General features: G+C 47.8%; 5 non-coding genes and 2 pseudogenes across 5 annotated transcripts; 6 read left to right on the forward strand and 1 right to left on the reverse strand.

The window, feature by feature from the left end:
• Nucleotides 1-1,317: 1,317 nt before the first annotated feature.
• On the reverse strand, nucleotides 1,318-1,496 carry LOC135000152 (U1 spliceosomal RNA; annotated as a pseudogene).
• A 3,773-nt stretch (nucleotides 1,497-5,269) lies between these two features.
• LOC135000114 (U1 spliceosomal RNA) lies at nucleotides 5,270-5,433 on the forward strand. The gene has a single exon (XR_010202136.1). It is a non-coding gene; the product is annotated as a U1 spliceosomal RNA (small nuclear RNA).
• Nucleotides 5,434-5,585: 152 nt separating this feature from the next.
• LOC135000138 (U1 spliceosomal RNA) lies at nucleotides 5,586-5,748 on the forward strand. Its single transcript, XR_010202160.1, has one exon. It is a non-coding gene; the product is annotated as a U1 spliceosomal RNA (small nuclear RNA).
• A 671-nt stretch (nucleotides 5,749-6,419) lies between these two features.
• LOC135000126 (U1 spliceosomal RNA) lies at nucleotides 6,420-6,583 on the forward strand. The gene has a single exon (XR_010202148.1). It is a non-coding gene; the product is annotated as a U1 spliceosomal RNA (small nuclear RNA).
• Nucleotides 6,584-6,735: 152 nt separating this feature from the next.
• On the forward strand, nucleotides 6,736-6,887 carry LOC135000150 (U1 spliceosomal RNA; annotated as a pseudogene).
• A 682-nt stretch (nucleotides 6,888-7,569) lies between these two features.
• LOC135000131 (U1 spliceosomal RNA) lies at nucleotides 7,570-7,733 on the forward strand. The gene has a single exon (XR_010202153.1). It is a non-coding gene; the product is annotated as a U1 spliceosomal RNA (small nuclear RNA).
• Nucleotides 7,734-7,885: 152 nt separating this feature from the next.
• Nucleotides 7,886-8,049, forward strand: LOC135000148 (U1 spliceosomal RNA). The gene has a single exon (XR_010202166.1). It is a non-coding gene; the product is annotated as a U1 spliceosomal RNA (small nuclear RNA).
• Nucleotides 8,050-9,830: the final 1,781 nt, after the last annotated feature.

The raw sequence follows: 9,830 nt of genomic DNA on the forward strand, positions 1-9,830 counted from the left end.
TATCTGATTAACATCTTTGTAGGGATGGTTTTTCACCTATTACTAAATTAAACTTGCTTCATTGGAAAGGCAGCAAGATGCATCCTCATTTCAATATCTACGGAAATAATACAGGTTGACACCAGGAAACATTAACGCCACTGCATCTTTGCTGTTTTCTCATGTGGAAGTCTGTTTAATGTGAAAACAAGGTGATATCTAATTAGCACACAGGTAAGGAATTAAGAAAATCTTTATTTAAGGGTGAAGATGTTTCTCACAAAATCGTTGCCCCAATGCATCATTGAAATTCAAGCTGGAAAGATGATTTTAATATATCACTTGTACATTTTGTATTGCTCTTCTGGTGACAATGTAGTTTGTTTTTGTCAATTACCATTTTAATAATCGGGTAAAGAAAATTAATTGGATTTTTGAAAGAAAACAATACTGTCAATATACTATTAAAACAAATTAAAATGGTAAAAGTTATTGTACTTTAAGTAAAAATAAAAGAGCAAAAATATCAATCCCAGTTTTGGATTACTTTAATTAACAAAAAAAAATGCATATAGCAGAGGATAGTTTCAATATGCCTACCTCTGGGTTATGGACCCAGCATGCTTCCATTACAGTACTCTGCTGCACATGTAAGTGCAAAAGATCCTGAAGCACTCACTCATCATGGGAAAGTACCAATGTGTTTCTTCATTGGTTGATGGAAGAAACATCTTACAAAAACTCTCCACATTATTGACTTTTTAAAATGTTTCTAGGAATCGTTCTAGATGAATGCTTATTAGCCTTTGTCAGTATGTACTTTTGCAAAGTGTCGCTGTGGCGCAATCAGTTAGTGTGTAAGGCTATTAACCAAAAGGTTGGTGGTTCAATCCCACCCAGGGACTTAATTGACCTTGTTATCAGATTTTGGTGATCTTTAAGTAGACAAGTCAAAATTTCAAACCCCCTGTTATGGTGTAGGGTACCTGGCCTTCTCTGATGTAATCAGAGTTAGATTTGATTCAGTGATTTTATAAAAACAGCTAGGAAGCACAATTTAGCAGTGGGTTGCAGAGAAAAAGAAATATGCTGGCAGAAAAATCCAATTGAGTGATTAAACAGCTCTTCATTTTCTGGCTTTATTTTTATGCTAACAAATTTGTGCTCTGAAAAGTGTCCACAAAGCCAAGTATCTGATTAACACCTTTGTAGGGATGGTTTTTCACCTATTATTAAATTAAACTTGCTTCATTGGAAAGGCAGCAAGTGATGTCATCCAAGCATTGGGTCAAAGTTGGCTTCAAACCTCGTCTGCTTATGAAAAGAGAAAAGGGGTATGCAGGGCATGGCGGCCTTTTGCAGTGCTTGGATGACCCCTAGTTCGCATTAAATAATGCAGTCGAGTTTCCCACATTTGGGGAAATCACAGAGGTCAGCATACCCAGAATGCAATGAATGAACCGCACCCTGGGAGAACAGTCTTCATGACCATGGTATCTCCTATGCAAAATAAGTATGATTTGGGATAGGGCTGGGGAGGGCCGCTGCTCAGGCACATCTCTGTCAAGTAAAGGAGATTCAACTGAGGCAGCACAAGGGAACTCTCATCTGGGGACAACAACTGCAGGGAGAACACATATTTTCAGATGAACATGGGAGGGCAGAAGGCTGCCTAATACTGAAGCACCCCCAAACAACAAACCAAATGCAACAACTAGTGCAAGCATTCCTGGGGGAAGGCCTGCAGCAGATGGATTTGCATATGGCGATGTCATCCAAGCAGTGGGTCAAAGTTGGCTTCAACCCTCGTCTGCATATGAAAAGAGAAAAGGGGTGTGCAGGGCATGGCGGCCTTTTGCGGCACTTGGATGACCCCTAGTTCGCATTAAACACCTCCACCCTCCGTCGGTGTGGGGCTCATGTTGGCTATGCCCCAGCCCCTGAAGGATTCAAGCTGATTTCTTGCAGCAGCTGGGCACTGTAACAGCTCCAGAGCTGCTCTGTAAGGCAAGTAAAAGGGTGTGGGCCCTGCAGCAATACCTGTAGTTCGCATTGTGCGAGACCCCTAGTTCGCATTAAACACCCCCACCCTCCTTCGGTGTGGGGCTCATGTTGGCCATGCCCCAGCCCCTGAAGCATTCACGCTGATTTCTTGCAGCAGCTGGGCACTGTAACAGCTCAAGAGCTGCTCTGTAAGGCAAGTAAAAGGGTGTGGGCCCTGCAGCACTACCTGTAGTTTGCATTGTGCATTGGAAGGCACAAAGTAAGCAGACGGGAGGAGAAGTCAGGATAGTGCACAAGGGTATAGACGGGAGGGGCTCAAGAAAAAAGAAGTGGAAACAGACAGCAAACTAGGCTTCCAATGCACAATGCAAACTACAGGTAGTGCTGCAGGGCCCACACCCTTTTACTTGCCTTACAGAGCAGCTCTGGAGCTGTTTAATCACTCAATTGGATTTTTCTGCCAGCATAATTTTTCTCTTACGTCCTAGAGGATGCTGGGGATTCCGTAAGGACCATGGGGGATAGACGGGCTCCGCAGGAGACATGGGCACTTTAAGAAAGACTTTAGATCTGGGTGTGCACTGGCTCCTCCCTCTATGCCCCTCCTCCAGACCTCAGTTTACTACTGTGCCCAGAGGAGACTGGGTGCTTTTCAGGGAGCTCTCCTGAGTTTCCTGACAGAAAGTATATTTGTTAGATTTTTTTATTTTCAGGGAGCCTGCTGGCAACAGACTCCCTGCATCGAGGGGCGGAGGGGAGAGATGCACACCTACTTCTGTGAGTTGATAGGCTCTGCTTCTTAGGCTACTGTACAGCATTAGCTCCAGAGGGATCGGTACGCAGGTCTCACCCTCGCCGTCCGTCCCAGAGCCGCGCCGCCGTCCCCCTCGCAGAGCCGGAAGATAGAAGCCGGGTGAGTATGAGAAGAAAAGAAGACTTCAGAGGCGGCGGAAGACTTCATGATCTTCACTGAGGTAACGCACAGCAGTAAAGCTGTGCTCCATTGCTCCAATACACCTCACACACGGCAGTCAGTGTAAGGGTGAAGGGCGCAGGGGGGACGCCCTGGGCAGCAATATAGACCTCTCTTTGGCAAAATAAATATATATGCAGCTAGGCACTGTATATATATATATAAGAGCCCCCGCCATTTTTTTACTATATTTGAGCGGGACAGAAGCCCGTCGCTGAGGGGGTGGGGCTTCTCCCTCAGCACTCACCAGCGCCATTTTCTCCACAGCACCGCTGAGGGGAAGCTCCACGGACTCTCCCCTGCTTATACCACGGTAGAAAGAGGGTCTTAAAGAAGAGGGGGGCACATAATTAGGCGCATATATATATGGAAATACAGCGCTACTGGGTAAACATAAAATTATTGTGTTTTTTTCCTGGGTCATATAGCGCTGGGGTGTGTGCTGGCATACTCTCTCTCTCTGTCTCTCCAAAGGGCCTTGTTGGGGAACTGTCCTCAGATAAGAGGATTCCCTGAGTGTATGGTGTGTCGGTACACGTGTGTCGACATGTCTGAGGTAGAAGGCTCTCCTAGAGAGGAGCAGGAGCAAATTAATGTGGTGTCTCCATCGACAACGCCGACACCTGACTGGATGGATATGTGGAATGTTTTAAGTGCTAATGTAAACTTATTACACAAGAGATTAGACAAAGCTGAAGCTAGGGAACAGTCAGGGAGTCAACCCATGCCTGTCCCTATGTCGCAGGGACCTTCGGGGTCTCAAAAGCGCCCACTATCCCAAATAGTTGACACAGATACCGACACAGATTCTGACTCCAGTGTCGACTACGATGATGCAAAGTTACAGCCAAAATTGGCTAAATGTATTCGATATATGATTATTGCAATAAAAGATGTTTTGCACATCACAGAGTCCCCTGTCCCTGACACGAGGGTACACATGTATAAGGGAAAGAAACCTGAGATAACCTTTCCCTCCTCACATGAGTTGAACGAATTATGTGAAAAAGCTTGGGAATCTCCAGACAAAAAGCTGCAGATTCCCAAAAGGATTCTTATGGCGTATCCTTTCCCGCCAATGGACAGGATACGGTGGGAATCCTCCCCTAGGGTGGATAAAGCATTGACACGCTTATCCAAAAAGGTAGCGCTGCCATCCCAGGATACGGCTACCATCAGGGACCCTGCTGACCGCAAGCAGGAGGTTACCCTAAAGTCCATTTACACACATTCTGGTACCTTACTCAGACCGGCAATTGCGTCGGCCGGGGTTGTAGCGCGGTGGCAGCATGGACAGATACCTTATCAGCAGAGATTGAGACCCTAGATAAGGATGCTATGTTATTGACCATAGGGCATATAAAAGATGCTGTCCTATATATGAGAGATGCTCAAAGTGACATTAGTCTACTGGGTTCTAGAATAAACGCTATGTCGATTTCTGCTAGACGAGTCCTATGGACCCGGTAATGGACAGGTGATGCCGACTCAAAAAGGCATATGGAGGTTTTACCTTACAGGGGTGAGGAATTGTTTGGGGAAGGTCTCTCGGACCTAGTCTCCACAGCTACAGCTGGTAAATCAAATTTTTTGCCTTATATTCCCTCACAGCCTAAGAAAGCACCACATTATCAAATACAGTCCTTTCGATCACAGAGAAACAAGAAAGTACGAGGTGCGTCCTTTCTTGCCAGAGGTAAGGGCAGAGGGAAGAAGCTGCACAACACAGCTAGTTCCCAGGAACAGAAGTCCTCCCCGGCCTCTACAAAATCCACCGCATGACGCTGGGGCTCCGCTAAAGGAGTCCGCCCAGTTGGGGGCACGTCTTCGAGTTTTCAGCCACATCTGGGTTCATTCGCAGGTGGATCCCTAGGCAATAGAAATTGTTTCTCAGGGTTACAAGCTGAAATTCGAAGAGGTGCCTCCTCGCCGGTTTTTCAAATCGGCCCTACCATCTTCTCCCCAGGAAAGGGAGATAGTGTTAAATGCAATTCACAAATTGTATCTTCAACATATGCAGATGAGGGTTCCAGCCAACTTTGGCCCACTGCTTGGATGACATCACCGTATGCAAATCCGTCTTCTGCAGACCTTCTCCCAGGAATGCTTGTACTAGTTGTTGCATTTGGTTTGTTGTTTGGGCGTGCTTCAGTATTAGGCAGCCTTCTGCCCTCCCATGTTCATCTGAAAATATGTGTTCTCCCGGCAGTTGTTGTCCCCAGATGAGAGTTCCCTTGTGCTGCCTCAGTTGAATCTCCTTTACTTGACAGAGATGTGCATGAGCAGCGGCCCTCCCCAGCCCTATCTCAAATCATACTTATTTTGCATAGGAGATACCATGGTCATAAAGATTGTTCTCCCAGGGTGAGGTTCATTCATTGCATTCTGGGTATGCTGACCCCTGTGATTTCCCCAAATGTGGGAAACTCAACTGCATTATTTGTGGTAGTGGGGGACTGTGTTTGTGTTTTCCTCTGGTCAGCTCTGGTAAAAGTCAGATTTCTTTGTCTCAGATCTTCCTCTAGCCTTGTTCTTCTTTCGAGAGTTCCATTGTGCTGCCTCAGTTTGACCTCCTTCACTTGACAGGGGGGTACCCGAGCAGCGACCCTCCCCAGCTCTAGCCCAACTCCTACATACCTGCCAGGTGAGATACTATGATCATGAAGGTGCTTCTCCCAGGGCAAGGCTCACCCATTGCACTCTGGGTGTGCTGCTCCTGCGATTTCCCCAAATGTGGGAAACTTGACTGCATAATTTGTGTTTCCCCTGGTCGGCTCTCGTATAATTCAGATCTCTTTGTCTCAGGTCTCTCTCCAGCCTAGTTTGCTGTCTGTTTCCACTTCTGTTTTCTTGAGCCGCTCCCTTCTATGCCCTTGCGCACTATCCTGACTTCTCCCGTCTGCTTACTTTGTGCCTTCCAACGCACAATGCGAACTACAGGTAGTGCTGCAGGGCCCACACCCTTTTACTTGCCGTACAGAGCAGCTCTGGAGCTGTTACAGTGCCCAGCTGCTGCAAGAAATCAGCTTGAATGCTTCAGGGGCTGGGGCATAGCCAACATGAGCCCCACACCGAAGGAGGGTGGAGGTATTTAATGCGAACTAGGGGTCATCCAAGCACCGCAAAAGGCCGCCATGCCCTGCATAACCCTTTTCTCTTTTCATATGCAGATGAGGGTTCCAGCCAACTTTGGCCCACTGCTTGGATGACATCACCGTATGCAAATCCGTCTTCTGCAGACCTTCTCCCAGGAATGCTTTTACTAGTTGTTACATTTGGTTTGTTGTTTGGGGGTGCTTCAGTATTAGGCAGCCTTCTGCCCTCCCATGTTCATCTGAAAATATGTGTTCTCCCTGCAGTTGTTGTCCCCAGATGAGAGTTCCCTTGTGCTGCCTCAGTTGAATCTCCTTTACTTGACAGAGATGTGCCTGAGCAGCGGCCCTCCCCAGCCCTATCCCAAATCATACTTATTTTGCATAGAAGTTTCCATGGTCATGAAGATTGTTCTCCCAGGGTGAGGTTCATTCATTGCATTCTGGGTATGCTGACCCCTGTGATTTCCCCAAATGTGGGAAACTCGACTGCATTAATTGTGGTAGTGGGGGACTGTGTTTGTGCTTTCCTCTGGTCAGCTCTGGTAAAAGACAGATTTCTTTGTCTCAGATCTTCCTCTAGCCTTGTTCTTTTTTCGAGAGTTTCCTTGTGCTGCCTCAGTTGGATCTCCTTCACTTGACAGGGGGGTGCCCGAGCAGCGACCCTCCCCATCTCTAGCCCAACTCCCACTTACCTGCCAGGTGAGATACTATGATCAGGAAGGTGCTTCTCCCAGGGCAAGGCTCACCCATTGCACTCTGGGTGTGCTGCTACTACGATTTCCCCAAATGTGGGACACTTGACTGCATAATTTGTGTTTCCTCTAGTCGGCTACTCGTATAATTCACATCTCTTTGTCTCAGGTCTCTCTCCAGCCTAGTTTGCTGTCTGTTTCCACTTCTCTTTTCTTGAGCCGCTGCCTTCTATGCCCTTATGCACTCTCCTGACTTCTCCTGTCTGCTTACTTTGTGCCTTCCAACGCACAATGCAAACTACAGGTAGTGCTGCAGGGCCCACACCCTTTTACTTGCCTTTCAGAGCAGCTCTGGAGCTGTTACAGTGCCCAGCTGCTGCAAGAAATCAGCTTGAATGCTTCAGGGGCTGGGGCATAGCCAACATGAGCCCCACACCGACGGAGGGTGGAGGTGTTTAATGCGAACTAAGGGTCATCCAAGCGCCGCAAAAGGCCGCCATGCCCTGCATACCCCTTTTCTCTTTTCATATGCAGATGAGGGTTCCAGCCAACTTTGGCCCACTGCTTGGATGACATCACCGTATGCAAATCCGTCTTCTGCAGACCTTCCCCCAGGAATGCTTGTACTAGTTGTTGCATTTGGTTTGTTGTTTGGGGTGCTTCAGTATTAGGCAGCCTTCAGCTCTCCCATGTTCATCTGAAAATATGTGTTCTCCCTGCAGTTGTTGTCCCCAGATGAGAGTTCCCTTGTGCTGCCTCAGTTGAATCTCCTTTACTTGAAAGAGATGTGCCTGAGCAGCGGCCCTCCCCAGCCCTATCCCAAATCATACTTATTTTGCATAGGAGATACCATGGTCATGAAGATTGTTCTCCCAGGGTGAGGTTCATTCATTGCATTCTGGGTATGCTGACCCCTGTGATTTCCCCAAATGTGGGAAACTCGACTGCATTATTTGTGGTAGTGGGGGACTGTGTTTGTGCTTTCCTCTGGTCAGCTCTGGTAAAAGTCAGATTTCTTTGTCTCAGATCTTCCTCTAGCCTTGTTCTTTTTTTGAGAGTTTCCTTGTGCTGCCTCAGTTGGATCTCCTTCACTTGACAGGGGGGTGCCCGAGCAGCGACCCTCCCCAGCTCAAGCCCAACTCCTACTTACCTGCCAAGTGAGATACTATGATCAGGAAGGTGCTTCTACCAGGGCAAGGCTCACCCATTGCACTCTGGGTGTGCTGCTCCTACGATTTCCCCAAATGTGGGACACTTGACTGCATAATTTGTGTTTCCTCTGGTCGGCTACTCGTATAATTCAGATCTCTTTGTCTCAGGTCTCTCTCCAGCCTAGTTTGCTGTCTGTTTCCACTTCTCTTTTCTTGAGCCCCTGCCTTCTATGCCCTTGTGCACTCTCCTGACTTCTCCTGTCTGCTTACTTTGTGCCTTCCAACGCACAATGCAAACTACAGGTAGTGCTGCAGGGCCAACACCCTTTTACTTGCCTTACAGAGCAGCTCTGGAGCTGTTACAGTGCCCAGCTGCTGCAAGAAATCAGCTTGAATGCTTCAGGGGCTGGGGCATAGCCAACATGAGCAGCAAGATGCAGCACTGGACTATTAGTAATGTACTGTTGTATGCTGAGCACCACAATGCAGCACAAGACAATGAGCAGTGATACTGAGCACTGATGAGGATACTACTGAGAACTGACACTGAGCAGGAGAGACACACTACTAGTATTACTGAGCAGCAATAAGTAACCACTGATACTGGGCACTGATATTGAGATTTCCACTGAGAGAACATAGCCACGTCCTCTCCGCTCTCTCTTCAATGCACGAGTAAAAATGGCGGCAACGCGCAGCTCTTTATATGGAATCCGAATCTCGCGAGAATCTGACAGTGGGATGATGACATTTTCCCTTGTTCAGGTTTTCATAGTCAGGCGGGAACAACCGAGCCTGCCACGGACCAGTGTAAACCACGTGGAGTTCGTCGGGAATTCGGTTCTCGGAGAACCGAACCCGCTCCTCTATATATACTATATTACTATGTTACTGTAGTATACAGAACACCACAATGCAATGAGCAGTGATAGTGAGCACTGATGAGGATACTAGAACTGACACTGAGCAGCAAGATGCAGCACTGGACTATTAGTAATGTACTGTAGTATGCTGAGCACCACAATGCAGCACAAGACAATGAGCAGTGATACTGAGCACTGATGAGGATACTACTGAGAACTGACACTGAGCAGGAGAGACACACTACTAGTATTACTGAGCAGCAATAAGTAACCACTGATACTGAGCACTGATATTGAGATTTCCACTGAGAGAACATAGCCACGTCCTCTCCGCTCTCTCTTCAATGCACGAGTAAAAATGGCAGCAACGCGCAGCTCTTTATATGGAATCCGAATCTCGCAAGAATCCGACAGCGGGATGATGACATTTTCCCTTGTTCAGGTTTTCCGAGTCAGGCGGGAACAACCGAGCCTGCCTCGGACCAGTGTAAACCACGTGGAGTTCGTGGGGAATTCGGTTCTCGGAGAACCGAACCCGCTCCTCTCTACCTTATACCCATCAATTTTTTTATTTTCAATCTAAGCCCCTGCAGTTTTCTGTAAGCATCTGCTTCGCTATGATGATCAACAAGTCACAAGGGCAAACACTCAGGGCTTGAGGCGTAGATCTTAGGACCAGCTGCTACAAGCATGGCAGAGGTGTCACTATCACTGGTGACACCCAGAAAGGTAGCGAGGGAGATTGTAATGCAGTGCGCGCAGATAAACAGCGCAATGGTAAAAAGGAGGCATGGTTTCATAGGTAGGGGCGTGGCCTGGTGGCCTGAATCTACATTTTGTTGCTCCGGGTGTCCCGGGGGTTGGGGGCTGCACCCGGGGACTAGTGTGTGAGCTGTGCTGGCTCCTGCACAGTGACAGGGCATGGCCACCCAGCATGACGCCTCCCTTCTTGACCATGCTGTAATTGCAGTCGCACTGCAGTTCAGCGTGATCATAAAAAATGGTGTAGGCTCCTGCTGGTGCAGGCTGTAGAGAAAAGCTGCTGTGACCACGCCCCCTGTGTCTCCTCCGTT

This window comes from Pseudophryne corroboree, unplaced genomic scaffold (assembly GCF_028390025.1).
Source record: "Pseudophryne corroboree isolate aPseCor3 unplaced genomic scaffold, aPseCor3.hap2 scaffold_1503, whole genome shotgun sequence".
In the NCBI taxonomy this organism is placed as follows: Eukaryota; Metazoa; Chordata; class Amphibia; order Anura; family Myobatrachidae; genus Pseudophryne; species Pseudophryne corroboree.